Raw genomic sequence first — 22467 nt, 5'->3', positions numbered from 1 at the left:
GGCTTTTATCTTTTACGACACCCTCCATGATCTCTTAAATGATACAGGTCCTCAGAAAATTTACTAAAAGGGATTCAATATTCGAGATGTCTAGACACAAATTCATTTTTATTTTTTTGTCTTTTTGTCCTTTTTAGGGTGGCTACTGCAGCATATGGAGGTTCCCAGGCCAGGGGTTGAATTGGAGCTGTTAGCCTCCGGCCTACGCCAGAGCCACAGCAACGCGGGATCCGAGCCGCATCTGCAAACTACACCACAGCTCAGGGCAATGCCGGTTGCTTAACTCACTGAGCAAGGCCAGGGATCAAACCCGCAACCTCATGGTTCCTAGTCGGATTCGTTAACCACTGTGCCATGATGGGAACTCCATCTAGATACAAATTCAAATGTCTGTGAATCAATGTGCCCTTGGGGGTAATGACTCCTCTTCAAGCTCAATTGCCCAGGGTCTTAGAAAGTCCAAAGGTACTCATAGGATTCAGTCCTAGGCCCTCAACTCTTTCCTTTGCATTCTCTTCAATATCATCTAGTCCCTGTGGCTATGGACTGAAAATGTACTATTGCTGACCCCTGAATGTATACCTCCAGCATCAAATTCTCAGAGAAACTCTGGCATCCTCCTGTGCCCCTCCCCAGCCCTCTCTCCCCATCTGCCCCCACTTCATCAGGAAAGCCTGTGGCAACTCTTTTCCAGTTCTACCCAGTGGTCCACTCCTCTCCATTATTGCCAGTGTTTAAGCCATGGTCACCTCTCCCCCAGATTTCTAAAAGCTTCTGAGCTGATTACCCTGTCTTACACTCTTTGTTTCATTTCAACTCATTCTGTATAAAGCAGTGAGGATTATTATTTAAAAATCTAAATCAGATCCTGCATCTGTGGAAAATTCTTCAGTAGCTTCCGAACATAAAATCCAGTCATTTTACTTTTTTGTCTGTAACTACACACCCAGTCATGAACTTTCTCTCAGTTCCTCAAACCCAGCTGCCCCTTTCCTTCTTTAGAACTTTGGCAAACACAGTGTACTTCTGCTAGAGCAGAGTTTCTTCAATTGTCTGCAGTAAAGTATCAGATCTCCCCCCCCCCAATCTCTTATGGACTTATACATAGTAAAATATAATAAAAATCAAATACTGGGGAAAAAAAGACAAGTTTTTTTTTGTTTTGTTTTGTTTTTTTACTTAATAGACATAAATGTAGTCTATCAAATTCTGATAAATGTTTTCAAATTGTTATTCTCAATTTCTGTGCAGATCTCATTATTGCTTATGAACCGTCTGCTGACGTGGGCTACTGAATTAGAGTATTCTGTGTATGATGTTCCATCTGCACTTTAAGGTCATGGCTTGAATGTCACTTCCTCAAAGAGTCTTCCCCGCTCCATTCTGTCCAATTAGGCCATCCGCCTCTATAACATTTCCTATCACTGCATCCTATTTGTTTCATTCATAATGCTTATCTATATCACACACACACAAACACACATACATTTCTCTGCTTACTTTGTTCCCTGCTTCTTCCTCATAAACTCCAGATGGCAGGGGCTGTGACCATTTTTTTCCACTAATGCATACCAATTGCAAAGTCAAAAATGTCAAATTCTGTTGGAGACTAATGAATTTCTCAGAGCCTTTAATGGGCTACAATGAAGTGTGAAATTCCAAGAGAAGGTTATAAAGTGCAGAGTTTCCCAAATTCATGTGACCAATAGACTCTTAAGATGGATTCTGTAGAGCATATTGTAGAAAGTAATGATCTAAAGAAACATCCAAAAATGTTGTGTATACAACACTACTCTTGCCAGATTATAGAGATTAAGTTGCAGTGATATTTTAATTTCACTTGCCATCGTTATTTTGTGGATGGAGAAAGTAGATAATTGGAAATACACCAAAGACTTGGTGGGAGAGGGGTGTGTGACCCTCACTCACTTCTTTTTTTTTCTCAGCTACCTTTCTACTGTTTCATATTCTGAGGATGGAGCACTTATAATTAAACTTCCCACATTTCTCAGCCAGACAACTTCTCTGGATAGGTTCTTCCAAAAAGAGATGTTAGAAGGAGATTGGAAAAGGAAACACTTACTTCACTTTTTAACATTTTGGTTTGGACCCCAGTAGGTGGCCTCGGGCTTCCTAGGCCTTGTGGATGATGACTGGTTGGCTACTGCTCTGGCATGGTTCACAGGCCCAACAGGACAAAATCAGCCACATGACCAGCCAGGTAGGCTCTCCACAGCCTCCTGTGGCTGCAGCAGCAACAACAGCAAGTTCTATAGTGATGTGACTTCCAGCCTTCAGCATCCTTCCGGATCCTTTGGCATCTCCAACACTGCCTCCTCCCTTGTGTTCCTCCAGCCAGAGCCGGGAGTAACTTGCTGTTGTCACTGACTCTTCATTAGCCTGACGTCTGCCTTCTGTTCCCATCAGATCTTCCAACACTGTTGACCTCAATTCCTTGTGCGAAATTCCCTCAATTCCTTGTGTGAAATACCTAGCGTGTGTTCTGACACTGATTGATATGGGGCTAGAGTACAAAAAGGTGATTTTGTCTTCCAGATTGTTGGGAGGCAGTTGAATACTATACCCCAAGCTGAGAAAGAACTTTAAGACTGAAAAACCAAACAATTCCATAAAGTGTAATTATGAAGTTTATTGTGAAGAACTATTACACAGGCAGAATTGGGTGGACCACAAACCAGAGTCATCTTCAGTTTCACCAACAAAAGGGGTCCAGGGGGATTTAAAGGGGCCAAAGCTAAAAATAGAATCTGTCTACTAGGGAGAAGCACTTCCGCACCAGTGGGAACTGGGGGCTTTTCCTCTTCCCCAGAAATATGATACCGTTAACCACCTGTGTCAGCCAAAGGCATTCTTCCCGTTTTTATGTCAGATGAGGATAAGGGTAAAGGTTAATAGGGAACTTACTTGGCTTGGGCACGTTCCCTGTGCATGGACTAAAGCTCAGTCATGCAGAGAGGGGAGGGGGACTAAGACAGAGCTGACAACATGGAGTCGGTGTGTTTCAGCCACACACAAACGGATTGCATAAGAGTAGAGAAATGTCACTTGCTGTCTGATGTTAGTCTGCGTCAACAAGTAAACATTAGGAAAAAATTCCAGAGCAAAATAAAAAATGAATCATGGGAACAAAACCATGAGTGAAAACAGGAACCCAGGATTTGAATCCCAGTCAGTCAATCACAGAGTAACTTCTGCTGTCATTTCACAGTTCTGAGCCCAACTATCTTCACTTCCTTCCTCCCTGATTTTTCCAACACCAAAGGGACACAAAGCCCGTAGCCCCACCATCTTTACCAAGATACCCAGAGCTACCCCCAGATAAGCAATCTAAGAAAATACCACTTGTTCATTCTACCAAAGCAGCTTCAGGACAGGGCTCGGCTCCTCATTTCCAACTCTCTCTCCAACTGGACTACTGCCCAAACTCTGTCTAAGGAGAAAAGCAGGAGTTGCCACTATTCAACATTTATTAAGTGCTTCTTTTGTGAGGCACTGGGCAAGGATAAAACAAGCTCTCATAATGATGTGTGGGAGACAATGATGTATACAAACAACAGTAAAGCTTTGAGTGAAACAAGAGCTATTGTGGAGGTAAAAATAAAGGCAACAGGAACTGGCAAGAGGAAGCAATGAATTCTGTGGGGATCCTTCTAAAGACTTCACAGACAATTGATGGCATACAGTAAAACATAGGGTTCACTGGGCTTCCTGAAAAGAGCTAAGACCAGAAAAGCGGAGTGGGGCCCTACTGAGTTGGCACCATCAGAGGCCACACCCACAGTATTACTGTTTATGGCACCAGGAAGCTACACGAGGCTTTTAAACTAAAAAGGGATGTGAAAGAGTTTTAAAACTTGAAATATGTAAGTATAGGAATAATGTTAGTTGAAGAAGAAATATTGAGCATTTCAATCTTTTTATGTTTCTGATACACTTAGAGTAGATACATGGTATCCCAGCAGCAAGACATAATAAGCAAAAGAATTATCCCAAAATAATGACAGCTAGGTCAACTGAAATGCTGTTGGAAAGAAATCATCATCATCATTATTATTATTATTATTATTTGTCTATTTTTAAGGTAGCAGTTACAGCATATGAAAGTTCCCAAGCTAGGGGTTGATCTGGAGCTATAAGTGCTGGCCTATGCCACAGCCACAGCCATGCCAGATCTGAGCCACATCTGCAATCTACACATGGCTCACAGCAATGCTGGATCCTTAACCCACTGATCAAGGCCAGGGATTGAACCTGCATCCTCATGGATGCTAGTCAGATTCATTTCCACTGTAACACGATGGGAACTCCAGGAAATCATTATGTTGAAGAATAAAAATGCAGTTGCTGGGGGAAAAATGTAAGGATAACCTGACCCCCTTGCTGTACAGTGGGAAAATAAAAAAAAAATTATATAAATAAAAAAATGCAGTTGCAAGAAAGAATTTACTATCTGCTTGGACAATCTAGAATGAAAATAATATTTTTTAAGTTTCCATATATTACTTATTTGGAAAGACACTGAAAAATAATAACAGTTTATGGATATAAAGAAGATGGAAATGTGATTCAATATTGCATAATAAGAAGCAAATTATAGAAAGATATTCTGAACTGATTTAACTCCTGAATATTCCATGATCAGGTAAGAAATGGTGATGGCACAGAGATGTTGAATGCCATTATATGAGAAATTAGTTATGAGCTTTCAAACTGAAATGGTAGCAACACTGATAAAGTCAGCACTATTCTGAGGTATATATAAATGAGGAACTCTAATCCAGGTGAGAAAATATGTAAACCCTCTCAAACAACCTGAGGATAAATGGCGCCCGAAATATCTCATTTACCTTTGATTAACACTGTATCAAAAAGATGGAGACAAGGTGAATCAAGAACTAAGAAAAGCAGCTTGTTATTGAGGAAACTGATTTATGAAAAATATTATAGGAACAAAATATGTGCAACTTTGCAGAGATAACTAAGGAATGATGACAGTCTATAAATATTTGAAAGGTATAAACATCCAGTAGGGGAGGAATTATTTAGCATGTTATAAAGAGCTATAATTATAGTTTATGGAATGAAATTAGACAACCAAGATTTAAAGCATTCGAAATCACTTACCTTGGGATACTGGAGAACTGCATTTGAGAAGATAAATAGTGAGGCTTTTTGGAACATCTGAATGCTTTTGTCTGCTTTTTTTAAATTTTTATTTTTTTAAAAAATATAATTAGCATAATGAAGAGAGATAGGTATACATCTCTCCTTATACGTATTTTGTTTTTTTATTTTATTTATTTGGCACACTCCCCTGTTCTAAAAGAATATCAGGTGGCTCACTCAATTGTTTGGCAATAGAATACAGAAGACATAAACAGAATCCATCACTTCTTCCCCAATCAAATGTTAATCTTTTCCACTAGACCTACTTACTACCAATGAGCAAAACTCACTAACTGGCATTTTGCCTAAACATTACTACGGGATTGTAAAATCATTGATCTAGACTAATTGGAGTTATGTACCTAATTGAGGTAAAGACAGATGCTAGCTGCTTCACACTGAAATGAATGAAGACTTTATTTGCACTTGACACTAATTACTGTCTCTTTCTGGATTTGTTTCTTCTCCTGTGAAAGACTTAAATCCAGCCACAACCCCTTGGCTTTGCCACATTCTATATCTTACACTGGATGCCCTGCTATTGCCTCCAATCCAATTGACTCCAAATCAAATTCATTTGAGGAACAAAATAAAATGTGCTGCTCATTTTTTGCATGCTAGGCCTTGTGTTGCCAAGCTACAGACAAAAAACCATGATTGTGAAAGAAGCCTTTAAGGAGGAGCCCTAGATCTTATCCCTCCATCATTAGCCATCTCCCAGTTTTAGCCTACAATGTTAGTTATAAACATCATCTAAGCCTGGATTCCCAAGAAGTACATGATTTACTGAGATTCTGGTGCCTGTGGTTTATTGAAAGAGCAGGGAAGAAAAAGGAGAAAGGCAAGCAAGACATGCAGAGGAAGAAGCTGTTAAGTTAGGCTGTGGTCCCAGCTGAGTCCAGCTTCAGCCTGATTTGTGGGGGGCTCTGGAGCATAAATTGTACTGATGAGCTGATCCCACCTCACAGCCAGAAGGACTGTGTTTTGCATGTGTATGTCCAATCACATGCTATCTCCCCGTGGAGAGATGTATGAGCATCCCCTCAACAATGATGCTCCTATTTTTTCAGTGGATGGCAATTTTCTGGAGAAGGAGGCAACTGTAAGTAATTGCCAGCCAGCTCTCAAAGCAAGTGGGGATAGATGTGCTATGTGGTAAAAGGCACCCAACTCGCTACCAGCCATGCCTACTATAAAAAACATCACAGCCCGGGCCACTCTAGGATCAGAGTGGAGTAGTCAGTAAATCTTGAAAATTTTTCCTTTAAACTTTTTCTGTGTGTATTTTTCCCTTCTTATTTCTTCCCAGTCACCATGTTAAGCAGGCCAAGTTCTTACGGACTCACACTTAAGCTACAATCACATTTTCCTAACTTGTCTCCAGAGGGAAAAAAGTGTTATTGGTGGGCAGAGCCATCAGGTGGAGATAGGGTGTCCTGGAAAGCTCACGCTCTGATGAAAGGCACAGCTGCTAGTTAGCTTCAGATGTGGGAAATTGCACCCAGTACGGCAGATCTTCTGACCCAGTGCTATCAGAAACCCAATTTTTTTGTGAAGTCTTCTAAATTTTATATGGGATAAGAAATGCTAGGTTATTTTGCTTTTAAGTTCTATGCAGTAAAAGAAAAAAACGGGTCTGTAGGTCAAATGGGCCCACCATAGCCATTTTGCAAATTCTGGCCAAAAGCCAGGTGACATTTATATTGATAACTATAGTTCAAAGTGAAGGGAGATAAATATTTCAAAGAAGACTCAGGTACAGTACAGCAGTGGTTCGGGAGAAAGGAACTAGAGCCCAAGACTTCATGAATAAGGATTTTATCTTTATTAGGATTTCTACCTCTGGTTTCTAGAATGGTGCATGGCATATAAAAATTCTAAACAAATGTTTGAATGAATAAATGAACAAAGGAGCAAAGAGAGGAATCTGTATCTTTGAATGTCCATGAGGGCATAAAGGAGCCATGACATAGTCCATAACCAAGCAGTCACGCTAGCACTCACTAAGCACAAAGTTAACTACTGTCACATGCTACTCTCTGAGAGTTCCGCCATTTGGGGTCACTCAGAACCTCCCCACTCTCCTTTTCTCCGCCTCGCCTCTAGGGCAGAAAGAGCATGTCAGTGCAGTATTGCTAAATGTTGCTCCTGAGCATGCCAGCAATAGCAGCAAACAAAAAGAGAAGGCTGATAGTAGACTTGGTTCAGGTCCATTCATGGGTGTATTGCAGCAGTGCCCATCACTGCCCATCTCAGTTTTCCACAGAAGTGCCCTGTATCTCCCAGCGCATACCAGCCTGGGGAGCTTTTTGTTTTCATGCATCAGAATCTTGACTCTGGACCTCCTTTGAGGACCTGAGTCAATAGCAGCTCTTGGAGTCACTGAAAAGGGATAGTGATTTTGGACTGAAATTCACCATCACCACACAAGGCTCTCTTCTTGAAGCCCGCACCATCATTTAAGCCCCACAGATGCCTGTGGAATGGACTTTGGCTGTGAAAAGACCTTCCAGAAGAGGTGAGAAGAGCTGAGGCCAGGGAAGCACCAGGCCCAGTTGGCTGCCTTCACAAATCTCAAGCCCTTTTCCAGAGCAACAACAACAACAGCGTTATATTACTATTACTCTGTAAATATTGTTCACAGTTGAACCAAATAATGGTCTGGAATTATACTTCCTTCTCCAATTTCATGACCACTATGCCACTACTGGACAATTCCAAGCATCAAGGTCAAATGGATTAACTTTTTTTATACTGCCTGAATGACTTAAAATTATGTAGCATTAGGTGACCAGAACTTTGTCAAATTACACTGTACTTCTGATATTTATATAATGTTATATACAAATTTTACTTCCATTAAAAAATTATGAAACATTAGGGGTTCCCCTTGTAGCACAGCAGGTTAAGAATCTGATTAGTACACTTGAGGATTCAGGTTTGATGCCTGGCCACGCTCAGTGGGTTAAAGGATCTGACATTGCCTCCAGCTGTAGCATAGGTTGAAAACTAAGCTCGGATCTGTTGTTGCTGTGGCTGTGGTTTAGGTTGGCGGCTGCAAGCTTAGATTCCACCCCTAGCCTGGGCAATTCCATATGCCATGGGTTGGCCCTAAAAAGACGACAAAAAAAAAAAGCAACATTACAATTTCCTTTATTTTTAAATAATGACTTTTCTATATATTTTTGCCTAAAATTTTGAATTGCTTTCTTGCTTTCTTGCATCACCTGTCTTGATCATTTCCTTCACATTTTCAGACTTTACATTATCTTAGTCCACGAAGCTCCCTTTGTCCTGTTTGATCTCTGTTCTTCTTTCCCAATCTGGCTGTCATTGTCTTTAGGATTCTGTGTACCTGTTACTCTAGAGCTTCTCTTTCTTGTCCTTCCAAATTGAAATCATTGTCTCATGAGCCTGTCACCCTTTTTCTTGGATATGCCTTTGTCTTCATGAAGTACATTCTCAGGTAACGTCTTTCAAAAAAGGTATGTATGCGGCAAATGATCTGATTCTTCACGTGTCTGAGTGTCTGTTTTGCTTTCTTTTGCTTTTGCCCTTGCCTGGGAGTGTGATAGTCACCTCTAAAGGGCATAGTTCCTCTTTCTTCTAGCCTCAGAGGTTGCAAAGGCCAGGCGATTCTTGCTCCTTTCTAAATGAATTTTTTTTTCAGTCAAAGTTCGCTTGGGGTTAATAGATGCAGACTATTGCCTTTGGAATGGATTAGCAATGAGATCCTGCTGTGTAGCACTGGGAACTATGTCGAGTCACTTACGATGGAGCATGACAATGTGAGAAAAAAGAAAGAATACAAGTATGTGTAACTGGGTCACCATGCTGTACAGTAGAAACAAAACAAAACAAAACAAACACACCTCTTATAATCTTTATTTGGTGCTTTGAAGCTTCCTGCTGTCCAAGGAACGTTCCCCCGCCCCCGTCCTTTTCCTGCAGGTACCGGAAAGAGGCGCTCCGGGTGTGCAGCCTGCGCAGGCGCAGTTCTCTCTGGCGTTGGCCTGAGGGCTCACTCCCCACGCTGCCTTTGGGCAAGAGCCTGTGCCCTGCATCTGGTGGAGCCTCCTCCTGGGGAGGCGTTTGGGCACTGTGACTTTGCGCGGCAGAAGGGCATGGCATCGGGAGCAATGGACTTTGCCTGATGGGTGGTGTGACCAGGCCCTTATTGGAGGTGTTGGAACCTGGGCCTCAAGCACCTAGTCCCAGGTGCTTCTCCCCGCGCCGCCGTTTGTCCCTTGAGAACCGGTGAGATCTAGTCTCCGCTGAGGAGAGAGGCTGTGCGGCTGCCTTAGGGGCGACTGCCGAGTCCCGTGAAGTCTCCTGTCCGGGACTGGATTTCTGAGGACACAGCACTAGGGTGAAAACTTACTGTGGGGAGTTTCCTGCCGGAAAAGCAGGGAAGAACAATGATGTGCGGCGAGGAAGGAGGGGGCCATTACTAAGACGGCCACAGCTTCTCACAGAGCTAACTGCTGGATCCCATAAGACATCTTCACCAACTTAGTGGCAAGCTGCGCATCTCCACACGGTCCCCCTGGAGGGAACCAGTATTGGCGCCGTCCCATCTCTCTCCTTTTGGTCAAGGACTGTTCCAATGGGAAACTTCCTCCACAATGGCAGGGCATATTTATTGCTGCCACGATGTTCCTTGGCAAATAGAAAGGATCCCTGGGGAAAGAGGCAAAGTGCTGTCAGCTGTGTCCCTGGGTTACCCAAGGGACCTTGGTGACAGCAGGCACCTTTGTAGCAGCAGCAGCGGCTGTGACCTCACTCCATAACCAAGGGAGCAGCGCCAGCAACCCTCTGGAATGGTGCATGAGCCTGTTCCCGCACAACTACTATTTTGGTAGCTCTGGGATATTATTGTTTTTTGGTCCCGTTTTCTGTTCTGTTTTTCTCATTCAAGTTTTTTAACAGCTAAGAGCTCTTTCCTAGTCTCTATTTATACTTTTCTCAAAGTATCCTGTACTTCTTTTAAGGCTGTAATACTTCCTCAATATCCATGAGAATATTGGTTTTATCCTTAGTTTTCTGCTGTGGGAGGCAGTTGGCATAGTTCTTAACAGGATGCACTCTAGAACCAAGTAGACTGAGTTCGAGTCTGAGCTTTGTTATAAATTTATGTCCTTGGGGAACTCTCTGTGTTTTAGGTTTTTCTTTCTCATTTTCTTTTTCTTTCCTTTTCCTTCAAACAAATAGAAAATGTTTATTACACGAAAAGCCACTAATTGGTAAATTATCAATGTGTTAAACTTAAACAAGCATTAACTTAAAACTCTAAAAAGAAATCTTTACACTTTTATGATTCAAGCTAACTTACGTCCAAGTTCTAAAAGTTGTAAATTGGGGGTTTGAAAAATGTCACTCTAGGAGTTCCCATGGTGGCTCAGCAGAAACGAATCTGACCAGCAGTCATGAGGATGCAGTTTTGATCCCTGGCCTTGCTCAGTGGATTAAGGATCTGGTGTTGTCAAGCTGTGGTGTAGGTCACAGATGCAGCTCAGATCTGACGTTGCTGTGGCTGTGGTGTAGGCCAGCAGCTACAGCTCCAATTCGACCCCTAGCCTGGGAACCTCCATATGCAGCAGGGACAGCCTTAAAAAGACAAAAAAAAAAAAAAAAAAAAAAAAAAAAAAAGTTACTCTAAACTTGTCCTAGTTAATTTTGATATGCCATAAAAAACTACTGTTTTGTCATTAAACATGAATAATGTTTGTAACATAAACTTATTTAAATAGATTTTACTTCAGTAGTAGGCCAACATATAAATTAACTGCCCTTTTAGTGTAAACAGGAATTACTATTGGCAGTGTCAATATGGAACATAATACCTGTCAATTCACATGCAATATAATGAATAATCATTGATTGGGCTAGTAATTTTTAAAGAACCCAGCTCTGTGTTTCCCCACAATAACTGAATATGCTAACATTCCCCTCAACTGTAATCAAGTTTATTATTTCATATTCTTCTCTATTTTCTTTGTCTCCAGATTGGAATAGTCCTATGTGGAATATGTAGAAGTGACCCAGAACTTGATGATCCTACATCTTTGTTCCATTCTTGCCAAACTTAGGTAAGTTTGTAAAGCCTAGAGGAATCTACTAACATGTTTTCACTCTTTGCTTGTTTTTTATAATTTTTCTATCTTTTTGTTCTATCTTTTCTTTTTCCTTTGCCTAACAAGATTTTCAAGTTTATGTAAATCTATTTCTTAAGACCTGAAAATTTATTTATTTTTTTATTTTTTTAAGGGCTGCACCTGTGGCATGTAGAAGTTTTCTGGCTAGGGGTTGAATCAGAGCTACAGCTTCCAGCCTACACCACGGCCACAGCAATGTGGGATTCAAGCCACATCTGTGACCCACACCACAGCTCACAGCAATGCTGATCCTTAACCAACTAGGTGAGGCCAGGGATACTAGTTGGGTTAGTTACTGCTGAGCCACAATGTGAACTTCTGAAACCTGAAAATTTTGTCAGCAGCAATTTTCTTTTTTCTACCTTTTCTGACTTTTCACTTGTTTCTTTATCAAGCTCAAAATTCTTCCTCTTTTTAATTCTTCTTCTGGGTGCAACTTTCTAGTAGTCATCTTCGTGGATACTGCCATCGGTGTTCTTCTGCTACTTTTGCTCTTCCTCTTCTTTTAACTTATTTTAAATATGAGAAACATATCTATTGCATTTAGATACTTTTCTGTTTTTCCCAAGCTGCAGCTGGCAATTTGTTTCTTCTTTATTCCTCTTTTTCCTTTGATCATCTTTTTATTATTGTGAAGAAACAGATATATCCTCCATCTATAACTTGAAAATTTCCTCCTTTTTTGCTGCTTTTAGTTTTTAAATTCTGAATAGATTTTTTTTTCTTTTTCTCTGCAGTCAGAAACTTTTGTATAATTTTTTTTAGTGTTGCATTTCATCCTGTGTTTTTCCAGATAATGTTCTAAATTTTCTTCCATAAATGTTGTCTTCTCTTTGTGTTTGTTTCTCATTTTATAAACATCTGGTGATCACAGTCATCCAGTGCCCATGATGCCCTCCTGTTTGCTGAAATAATTTTTCAAAATCTACCATTTCTCCCAGAAGAGTATGTAATGGTACTTTGTCTATATGAATCTTGCTTGACATTGTTCTGAAAGCTCTCTGTTTTTCTGAGTAACCCAAAGTCCGTGTATCAATTCTTCTGGATAGACTCTCAACTCATTTTTAGTTTTTTTTTCTTTCATAAGCTCTTCATATATCAGTCTCTGCTCTTATCAAAAAGTACTCATTACATTTTCAGTTTTTGCTATTATTTTTCTGAGCTTTCAACAAAATCGGGTCTAAGTGTCACTTCTTTTAACCGATGCTGAAGTCTATACATCATTATGTATTTTGGCCAGTTGTTGCTGGATTTTTGCTTTTTCTAGTTTCCTCCTGATAATTTATTTTAAATTTTTCAACTGCAGTATGCCAAATAATGATATCTTTTTTCTCCCCAGGGGAGGAGAGTTAGAAGTATCTGTTTATCTCTTTCTACTAATAATTTTATTTAAATTTTTTTTCTGTTGTATGTGTAATCTTTGCTTTTTGGTCCAACTAGCTTTCTGCTTCAAAATTTGAAGGTGAAAAGGTTGAATTCGATCCCACATACTAAAACAGCCATCATTCTGTGTCATGGTTGCCATGAGTATAGCCATCTTTTCTGATAGAAAAACTGTGGCCACACTGGGTGTGCAGCCTAGGGCTTTACACAAGGGGGACTGCAAAACTAGCATGATTTCCTGCAAGCAGATGTACCTGAGGGAGAGGGAGAGGGAAAGCTGTGCTTTAATTTCTTCTTTCATAAAGTGGAGTAGGAAGACACTAAGCCTACCTCCTCCCACAGGCACACCAAAATTACAGTGAAGTATGGAGCAACTATTGATGAGAATGACCTAAAGACTTTCCACAACTAAACATATAAAGAAGGAGCCACAGTGAGACAACTAAGAGAGAAGTGGAGACATAATATAGTCAAGACCCACACCACCAGGTAGGTGACCTACAAATCAGAGGATAATCACAACTGCAGAGGTTCTCCCCAAGGAGCAAGAGGTACGAACCCTACATTAGGCTCCCCAGAACGTCTGGCTTAGAAGGCCAGCAGGGCTTGCATGAGGGAAAGCCAGAGAGCTATAGGGAACAGACTTCACTCTTAAAGGGCACACAAAATCTCACATGCTCTCAGTTGCAGAGGCAATAATTTATAAGAAGCTTGGTTCAGACCAACTTGCAGTTCTTGGGGAGCTTCACAGAGAGGGAGGAGGCAACTTGGATTCCCACTGGGTGTATAGATGCTAAATGCAGCCATATTTGGGAGTATGTTCTATGACAAGGAAGCTGGTACCACCAAGTGCCATTTGGAGTCCTCTCTTTAGCCTAGTAGCACTAGGGACATACCCACCCACCAGTGGGTGACAATAGCCTGGCATGCCCCGGGCCACACTCTCTATTGCTCCACAACCTGGCACCACCCACCAGCAAGTTGGTACCAGCCCTGGGGCCCTCTGTGCCCTGCCTCAAGCCACACCAAGACCTGGTTATACCTACACGGTGGGATGGCACCAGCCCTGGGACACCCCCACCTGAGTCTTGCAGCCAGCCATTCTCGGACCTGGCCCTGCCTACCAGTGACTTGGAAGCCACTGTACAAAGCAGAATCTGGTAGTAAACTGTGCAAGGGGGCCAGTCATGCATTACCAGAACACCCAAAATAGTTGGTCCTACCACAACATAAGTGCTCACACAACCTATACACACAGAGGCTCTCTAGAGGATATAGCTTGGATTACCAGAGGGATATGTGCTGCTGAGCACCATAAGATGACTCCTGCATAAAGTTATTTCTCAAGGATCATTCACGAATCATAACCGATATACCTAATACATAGAAATAAACAGAATTAGGAAAAATGATAAGACAAAGGAATATATGCCAAAAGAATAAGGACAAACCAGAAAAAGAACTAAATGAAGTTGAGATGAGCAATATACCCAATAAAGAGTTCAAGGTAATGATCATAAAGATGCTTAATGAACTTGGGAAAATAATGGATAAATACAGTGACAAGTTTAACAAAGAGTTATAAACATAAGAACCAAGCAGAGCTGAAGAATACAATAACCAAAAATAAAAATACACTAGAAGGAATGAACAGTAGATTAGATAATACAGAGGAACAGAACAATCTGGAAGACAGAGTAGTGGAAATCTACCAAGCTGAACAGAAAAAAGAAAACAGAATTTTTAAAAATGAAGATGATTTAAGGGACCTCTGAGACAACATCATGCATACAAGTATTTGCATTATAGGGTCCTAGAAGAAGAGAGGAAGGGGCAGAGTAATGATTTGAAGACATAGTAGCTGAAAACTTCCCTAACCTAGAAAAGGAAACAGACATCCACGTCCAGGAAGCACAGAAAGTCTAAAATGAATTCGAAGAATCTACACTAAGGCATAATTAAAATGGAAAAAATTAAAGATTGAGAATCCTAAAAGAAGCAAAAGAAAAGCAACTAGTTAACTTAAAAGGCAAATCCCATAAGACATTCAGCTGACATTTTAGCAGAAATTATAGGCCAGAAAGAGTGGTGCAATATTTTTAAGATGAGGAAAGGAAAAAAATAATAATACAACCAAGAACATTCTACCTGGCAAGGCTATTATTCAGATTTGAAGTAGAGGTAAAGCATTCTATAGACAAGAACAGCTAAAAGGGTTCAGCACCACTACACTGGCCTTACAAGAAATATTAAAGGGAAATAGAAAAGTCTCTAAGTGAAAAAGAAAAGACCACAATTAGTAATAGTAAAAGTATGAACAGAAAATCTCACTGGTAAAGGCACACATACAACAAAGCAGTAGTTCAACCACTTATAAAGCTAGTAGGAAGGTTAAAAGACAAGAGCAGTAAAATCATCTATATCCACAACAAATAGTCAGGGGATACACAAAACAAAAAATGTAAAATGTCAAAAACTATAAACATGGGAGGGGGGAGTAAAAATGCAAGTTTTTTAGAATATATTTGAACTTAAGAGCTCATCGACTTAAAATAATAATAATAATAATATAGCTATATATGAACCTCATGGTAACCACAAACCAAAAACCTATTATCTGTATACATAAAGAGAAAGGACTCCAAACATAACACTAAAGATAGTTATTAAATCATGAGAAGAGAGCAAAAGAAGAAGGAACCAAAAACTACAAAAACAACCAAAACCAATTAACATTGTGGCAATAAGTACACACCTATCAATAATTATTTTAAATGCAAATGGACTAAATGGTCAAATCAAAAAATATACAATGGATGAATAGATTTTTTGAAAATCCATATATATGCTGCCTATAAGAGATTCACTTCAGATCTATAGATGTACAGACTGAAAGTGAGGGGATGGAAAAAGTTATTCCAGGCAGATGGAAAAAGTTATTCCAGGCAAATGGAAATGAAAATAAAACTGGAATAGCAACACTTATATTTGACAAGATAAACAAAGACTGTGACAAGAGACAAAGAAGGACATCATATAATGATAAAGGTATAAATCTAACAAGACATAACTACTGTAAATATATATGCACCCGACACAGGAGCACCTATGCAGGTAAAAAAAATATATAACAAATATGAAGGGAAATATTGACAGTAATGCAATGATAGTAGAGAACTTTAACACCCTATTTACATCAATGGAAGTATCATCCAGAAAATCAGTAAGGAAACACCGGCCTTAAATGACACATTAGACCACTTTGAATCAATAGGTATATACAAAACATTTTATCCAAATACAGCAGAGTATAGTCTTTACAAGTGCACACAGAACATTATCCAGGGTAGATCGAATGCCAGGTCACAAAACAAGCCTCTGTGAATTTAAGAAAATTGAAATTAGGAGTTCCCATCTTGGTGCAGTGGTTAAGGAATCCGACTAGGAACCATGAGGTTGTGGGTTCGATCCCTAGCCTTGCTCAGTGGGTTAAGGATCCAGCATTGCCAGGAGCTGTGGTGTAGGTTGCAGACGCAGCTTGGATCCCGCATTGCCATGGCTCTGGTGTGGAACGGCGGCTACAGCTCTGATTCGACCCCTAGCCTGGGAAGCTCAATATGCCACAGGAGCAGCCCAAAAAAATGGCAAAAAGACAAAAAAAAAAAATTGAAATTATTTCAAGCATCTTTTTGAACCACAATGTTAAGAGACTAGGAATCAACTACAAGAAAAAAAATTGCAAAGAGCACAAACATGTGGAGGCTAAACAATATACTACTAAATGGATCACTGAAGAAATAAAAAAAAAAATACCTGGAGACAAATGAGAGTGAAAGTACAATGATCCAAAATCTATGGGACAGAGTAAAAGCAGTTCTAAGAGAGGTTTCGAGTGATAGGAATCCACATCAGGAAACAAGAAAAATTTCAAATAAACAACCTAACCTTACATCTAAAGGAACTAGAAAAAGAAAAACAAACCAAACCCAAAATTAGTAGAAGGAAAGAAATAATAAAGTTTAAAGCAAAAGTAAATCAAAAGACTAAAAGACAATAGAAAAGATCAATGAAACTACAAGCTGTTTCTTTGAAAAGTAAAATAATTAATGAAACTTTAGCCTGGTTCATTAAGAAAAGAAATGAGGGAGTTCCTGTTGTGGCGCAGTGGTTAACGAATCCGACTAGGAACCATGAGGTAGTGGGTTCTATCCCTGGCCTTGCTCAGTGAGCTATGGTGTAGGTTGCAGACGCAGCTCGGATCCTGCGTTGCTGTGGCTCTGGCGTAGGCTGGTAGCTACAGCTCCGATTCGACCCCCAGCCTGGGAACCTCCATATGTCACGGGAGCGGCCCAAGAAATGGCAAAAAGACCAAAAAGAAAAAAAAAGAAAAAAAGAAATGAGGACCCAAATACATAAAATCAGAAATAAAATAGAAGACATTACAACTGACACTACAGAAACACAAAAGATTATGAGATTACCATAAAAAATGTTACACAGAGAGGACAAGATGGCGGAGGAGTAGGGGGACACGCTCGCCCTCTCCCACAAACACATCAAAAAAAGCACACCTACAGAATAAATGACTCACACAGAACAGCAACCAATCGCTGGCAGAGGAACCTAAACTCCAATAACAGCAAGAAGTTCGTGACATTATTGGGCAGAACAGGAGAAAAGAGGAGAGTGAGAGAAGGTGAATCCAAGCGGGACGGGCGCTCCCGAAAGGGAACTGCAGAGGAGAGAGGGATCCCGCACCCTGGAAAATCACGTACCGGGGGAAAGATCAAACGAACCGGAGGAATCTCCAGATGCAGAGAAGAGTGTAGCAGTAAGTTGGAGTACAGAAAAGCCGATCAAGAACCCAACGGACCATCTGAACTACAGGCACAGTCACCAAAAATTGAGACGCCTGGGTGGGGGCTGGGCACCGAATCCTCGGCTCCAGAGGTTAGTCCCCGGGAAAGGGCCAGGGGATGCCTGGGGGGGGCTGGGCACCGAGACCTCGCCTCCGAAGGTTAGTCCCCGAGAAAGGGCTGGGGGACGCCTGGGTGGGGGCTGGGCACTGAGACCTCGCCTCTGAAGGTTAGTCCCCGAGAAAGGGCTGGGCGACGCCTGGGTGGGGGCTAGGCACTGAGACCTCGGCTCCAGAGGTTAGTCCCCGGGCTGGGGGGGCGGGGCAGAGCGGAAACTGCTTGGGAGGTCTAGAAACCATTTGACGGGGCAGAGACTGCCTGGGAGACTAGAAAACAAAGCTGTCGCAGAGGAAGGGAACAATACTCCAGGGGCGGGAAAGTGGAAAGCCGCATCAGAGGGAACCTGGGAGAAGAGCCTGGTCTGCGCCCATGCTGGGGAGGGGAGAGAAGAAGGGGTGGGTCCCCACAGAATACCCGCCACGCCACAGCAAGCTTACAGGCCTGCTAGCTAGCTGAAAGCTGTGCTTCCCAGTGCATCCCCTCCCTCCACCCCCGCCACCCACTACGCTCTCACCGGACCTGGGGCTGCCTGCCATCCAGGAGGGCTGGCCTCAACAATTGCCTGAAGCCTACCACCGCAGGGGCTGTCCCTGCACAGGTCTGCTTGCCCTTTGGAGGGGCTACACTTCCGCAGAGCAGCACCAAACACCACCAGCCCCCGAGAAAAGGCCTGCAGCCCAGAAAAGCTAGAACAAGCTTAGCCAGGCTGTGAATAGATCGGCATAATTCTCAGACGGTTTTTCTGAGTCGGGTTGCCCCAGGGAGGAGGCTCTTGGGTTTCCAACGGCCCTGCTACCCGCCCAAGCCCCAAGGGGATGCTCTAGTGGACCAGCTGCATAGGACTACCAGCTCCAGGCAGGACCCCCTGGAGCCCAGAAAAGCTGCAACAAGCCTGGCCGAATTGGGAAAAGATCTCAGACGGTTTTTCTGAGTCGGGCTGCCCTGGGGAGGAGCCTCTTGGGTCTCCAACGGCCCTGCCCAAGCCCCCAGGGGGTGCCCCACTCCCATGAAATAACTGCTCAGCACCACCAGCCCCCTGGAAGAGCCCCTGCAGCCCAGAAAAGCTGCAACAAGCTCGGCCAGACTGTGAAAAGATCCACCTACATTCTCAGGCTGTCCTTCTGAGTTGGGCTGCCCTAGGGAAGAGCCTCTTAGGTTCTCAGTGACCCAGATAGCTGCTCCAGCCCCCAGGGGGTGCTGCACTCCTGAGGAACAGCTGCCCAACACCGCCAACCCCCTGCAAGAACCCCACAGCCTAAAAACACCAGAGCAAGCTCTGCATGACCAAGTGAAATCTGCTACCATCGTGGTGTGGACCTTCCAGTCCTGTCTGCCCTCAGGAAGTCCTCCTTTGCTTCAAAGAAACACTGTTAGCCCCATCAACACTCCAGAAAAGCCACACTGCCTCAAAAGAGATTGACCAACAACGCCAGCCCTCAGGAAATAATCCACGGCAGTGACAAGGCAAACACTGCCTGATAACGGAGAGTACAACTCCCTCAGGAGAAAGAAAACAACAAGCAAGATGAAGAAGCTGAGAAACCACCCCCAGTCAAACCAACAGGAGAACTCACCTAAAACAGTCAACAATGAAACAGATCTCTGCAGTCAGACAGACCTGGAATTCAAAAGAGAAATAGTGAAAATACTGAAGGAATTAAGAGAAGATATGAACAGTAATGCAGATACCCTCAGAAAGGAACTAGAAAATATAAGGAGGAGCCAAGAAAAACTAGAACATTCATTTGCAGAGATGCAAACTGAACTAGGGGCAGTAAAAACCAGAATGAATAATGCAGAAGAACGAATCAGTGATATGGAAGATAGAATAATGGAAATCACTCAATCTGGTCAACAGACAGAAAACCGAATCAAAAAACTGGAAAGCAATATAAGAGACCTATGGGATAATATAAAGCGGGCCAATCTACACATAATAGGAATTCCAGAAGGAGTAGAAAAAGATAAGGCGATGGAAAATATATTTGAAGAAATTATCGATGGAAACTTCCCAAATCTAAAGGATACTGGATTCAAGATACAAGAAGCACAGAGGGCCCCAAACAAACTGAACCCAAACAGACCCACACCAAGACACATCATAATAAAAATGGCAAAAGTTAGTGATAAAGAGAGGATCCTAAAGGCAGCAAGAGAAAAACAGAATGTTACCTACAAGGGAACCCCCATAAGAATATCAGCGGATTTCTCTACAGAAACACTACAGGCCAGGAGGGAATGGCAAGAGATATTTAAAGTGCTAAAAGGAAAAAATATGCAACCTAGAATACTCTATCCAGCAAGAATATCATTTAAAATAGAAGGGGAAATAAAATTTTTTCTCAACAAACAAAAACTTAAAGAATACAGCAACACAAAACCCAGGTTAAAGGAAATATTGAAAGGGCTTCTCTAAACCAAAAAGAAAGGAAGGAAAGGGAAGAAAAAAGAAAAGGAAAAAAAAAAGAAGAAGAAGAGGAATAACTAGGACTGAGGAAACCGCAATCAGAGAGTAGTCACTCAAATAAGCCAGCATACAGATTTAATCATGAACATGCTTCAAACAAAATAAAATTAAAAAGAAAAAAATAAAAAAGAGTCATCAAAACCATAAAATGTGAGCAAGGGATGTTAGGAAGTAAATAACCCTTTTTGTTTGTTTGTATGTCTCTCTTCTTAATTTTAATATAGTAATGAAGTGTTTGAACTTACAGGACCATCAGGCTAAAACACACAATTATGGGAAGGGGTTAGCATACTTAAAAAACAGGGCAACCACAAGCCAAAACCAAATATTGCATTTGCAAAAAATGAAAAAAAAAATACACTCAAGCAGATAATAACAGGAGACCATCCAACCAAAAAAAAGAAGAAAGGAAGAATGGAGAACCATAGAATCAACTGGAACACGAGGTTCAAATGGCAATAAATAATCATCTATCAATTATCACCTTAAATGTCAATGGACTGAATGCCCCAATCAAAAGACACAGAGTGGCTGAGTGGATAAAAAGGCAAAAACCTTCAATATGCTGCCTACAAGAAACTCACCTTAGGACAAAAGATACATATAGATTGAAAGTGAAAGGGTGGGGAAAAATATTTCCCACCAATAGACATGACAGAAAAGCAGGAGTCGCAACACTCATATCAGACAAAATAGACTTTAAAACAAAAGACATAAAGAAAGACAAAGAAGGACATTATTTAATGATTAAGGGGTCCATCCAAGGAGAGGATGTTACTATCATCAACATATATGCCCCAAATATAGGAGCACCCAGATACATACAACAAATATTAACAGACATAAAGGGAGATATTGATGAGAATACAATCATAGTAGGAGACCTAAATACCCCCGTCACATCAATGGACAGATCCTCTAGACAGAAAACCAATAAAGCAACAGAGATCCTAAAGGAAACAATAGAAAAGTTAGACTTAATTGATATCTTCAGGACACTACATCCAAAAAAAGCAGAATACACATTCTTCTCAAATGCTCATGGAACATTCTCAAGAATCGACCACATATTGGGACACAAAGCGAATCTCAATAAATTTAGGAGTGTAGAAATTATCTCAAGTATCTTCTCTGACAACAATGCCATGAAATTAGAAATCAACCATGGGAAAAGCAAAGAGAAAAAACCTACTCCATGGAGACTAAACAACATGCTACTAAAAAACCAATGGGTCAATGAGGAAATCAAGAAGGAAATTAAAAACTGCCTTGAAACAAATTATAATGAAGACACAACCTCTCAAAATCTATGGGATGCTGCGAAAGCAGTGCTCAGAGGGAAATTTATAGCAATCCAGGCCTTTCTCAAAAAAGAAGAAAGATCCCAAATGGACAACTTAACCCTCCACCTAAACGAATTAGAAAAAGAAGAACAAAAAGGTCCTAAAGTCAGCAGAAGGAAGGAAATTATAAAGATCAAAGAAGAAATCAATAAAATAGAGACTCAAAAAACAATAGAGAAAATTAATAAAACCAAGAACTGGTTCTTTGAAAAGGTGAACAAAATTGACAAACCCCTGGCCAGACTCACTAAAAAGAGGAGAGAAAGAACCCAAATCACCAAAATTATAAATGAAAAAGGAGAAATCACAACGGATACAGCAGAAATACAAAAAACCATAAGAGAATACTATGAACAACTGTATGGCGACAAGTTTGACAATCTGGAAGAAATGGACAATTTTCTAGAATCTTACAGCCTGCCAAAACTGAATCAAGCAGAAACAGACCAACTGAACAGACCGATCACTAGAAATGAAATTGAAGAGGTCATAAAGTCACTCCCTACAAATAAAAGTCCAGGACCAGATGGCTTCACAGGTGAATTTTATCAAACATATAAAGAGGAATTGGTGCCCATCCTCCTTAAACTCTTTCAAAAGGTTGAAGAAGAAGGAATACTCCCAAAGACATTCTATGAGGCCACCATCACCCTCATTCCAAAACCAGACAGAGATACCACCAAAAAAGAAAACTATCGCCCAATACCATTGATGAATATAGATGCAACAATTCTCAACAAAATCTTAGCCAACCGAATCCAACAACATACCAAAAAAATTATACACCATGACCAGGTTGGGTTCATCCCAGGTTCACAAGGATGGTTCAACATATGCAAATCAATCAGCATCATACACCACATTAACAAAAAAAAAGTCAAAAATCATATGATCATCTCAATAGATGCAGAAAAAGCATTTGACAAAGTTCAACATCCATTCATGATCAAGACCCT

The 22467-nt window shown here is 41.2% G+C and overlaps 1 long non-coding RNA gene across 1 annotated transcript; it reads left to right on the top strand.

Annotated features, from left to right (window-relative positions):
- LOC110256958 lies at nucleotides 9240–13208 on the top strand. Its single transcript, XR_002339048.1, has 3 exons — nucleotides 9240–9444; nucleotides 11193–11276; nucleotides 13068–13208. It is a non-coding gene; the product is annotated as an uncharacterized LOC110256958 (long non-coding RNA).

Source organism: Sus scrofa, chromosome 1, assembly GCF_000003025.6.
Source record: "Sus scrofa isolate TJ Tabasco breed Duroc chromosome 1, Sscrofa11.1, whole genome shotgun sequence".
Lineage (NCBI taxonomy): Eukaryota > Metazoa > Chordata > Mammalia > Artiodactyla > Suidae > Sus > Sus scrofa.
Note: the sequence above shows the minus strand (reverse complement) of the source record. Positions and strands in the feature narration are given on the sequence as shown.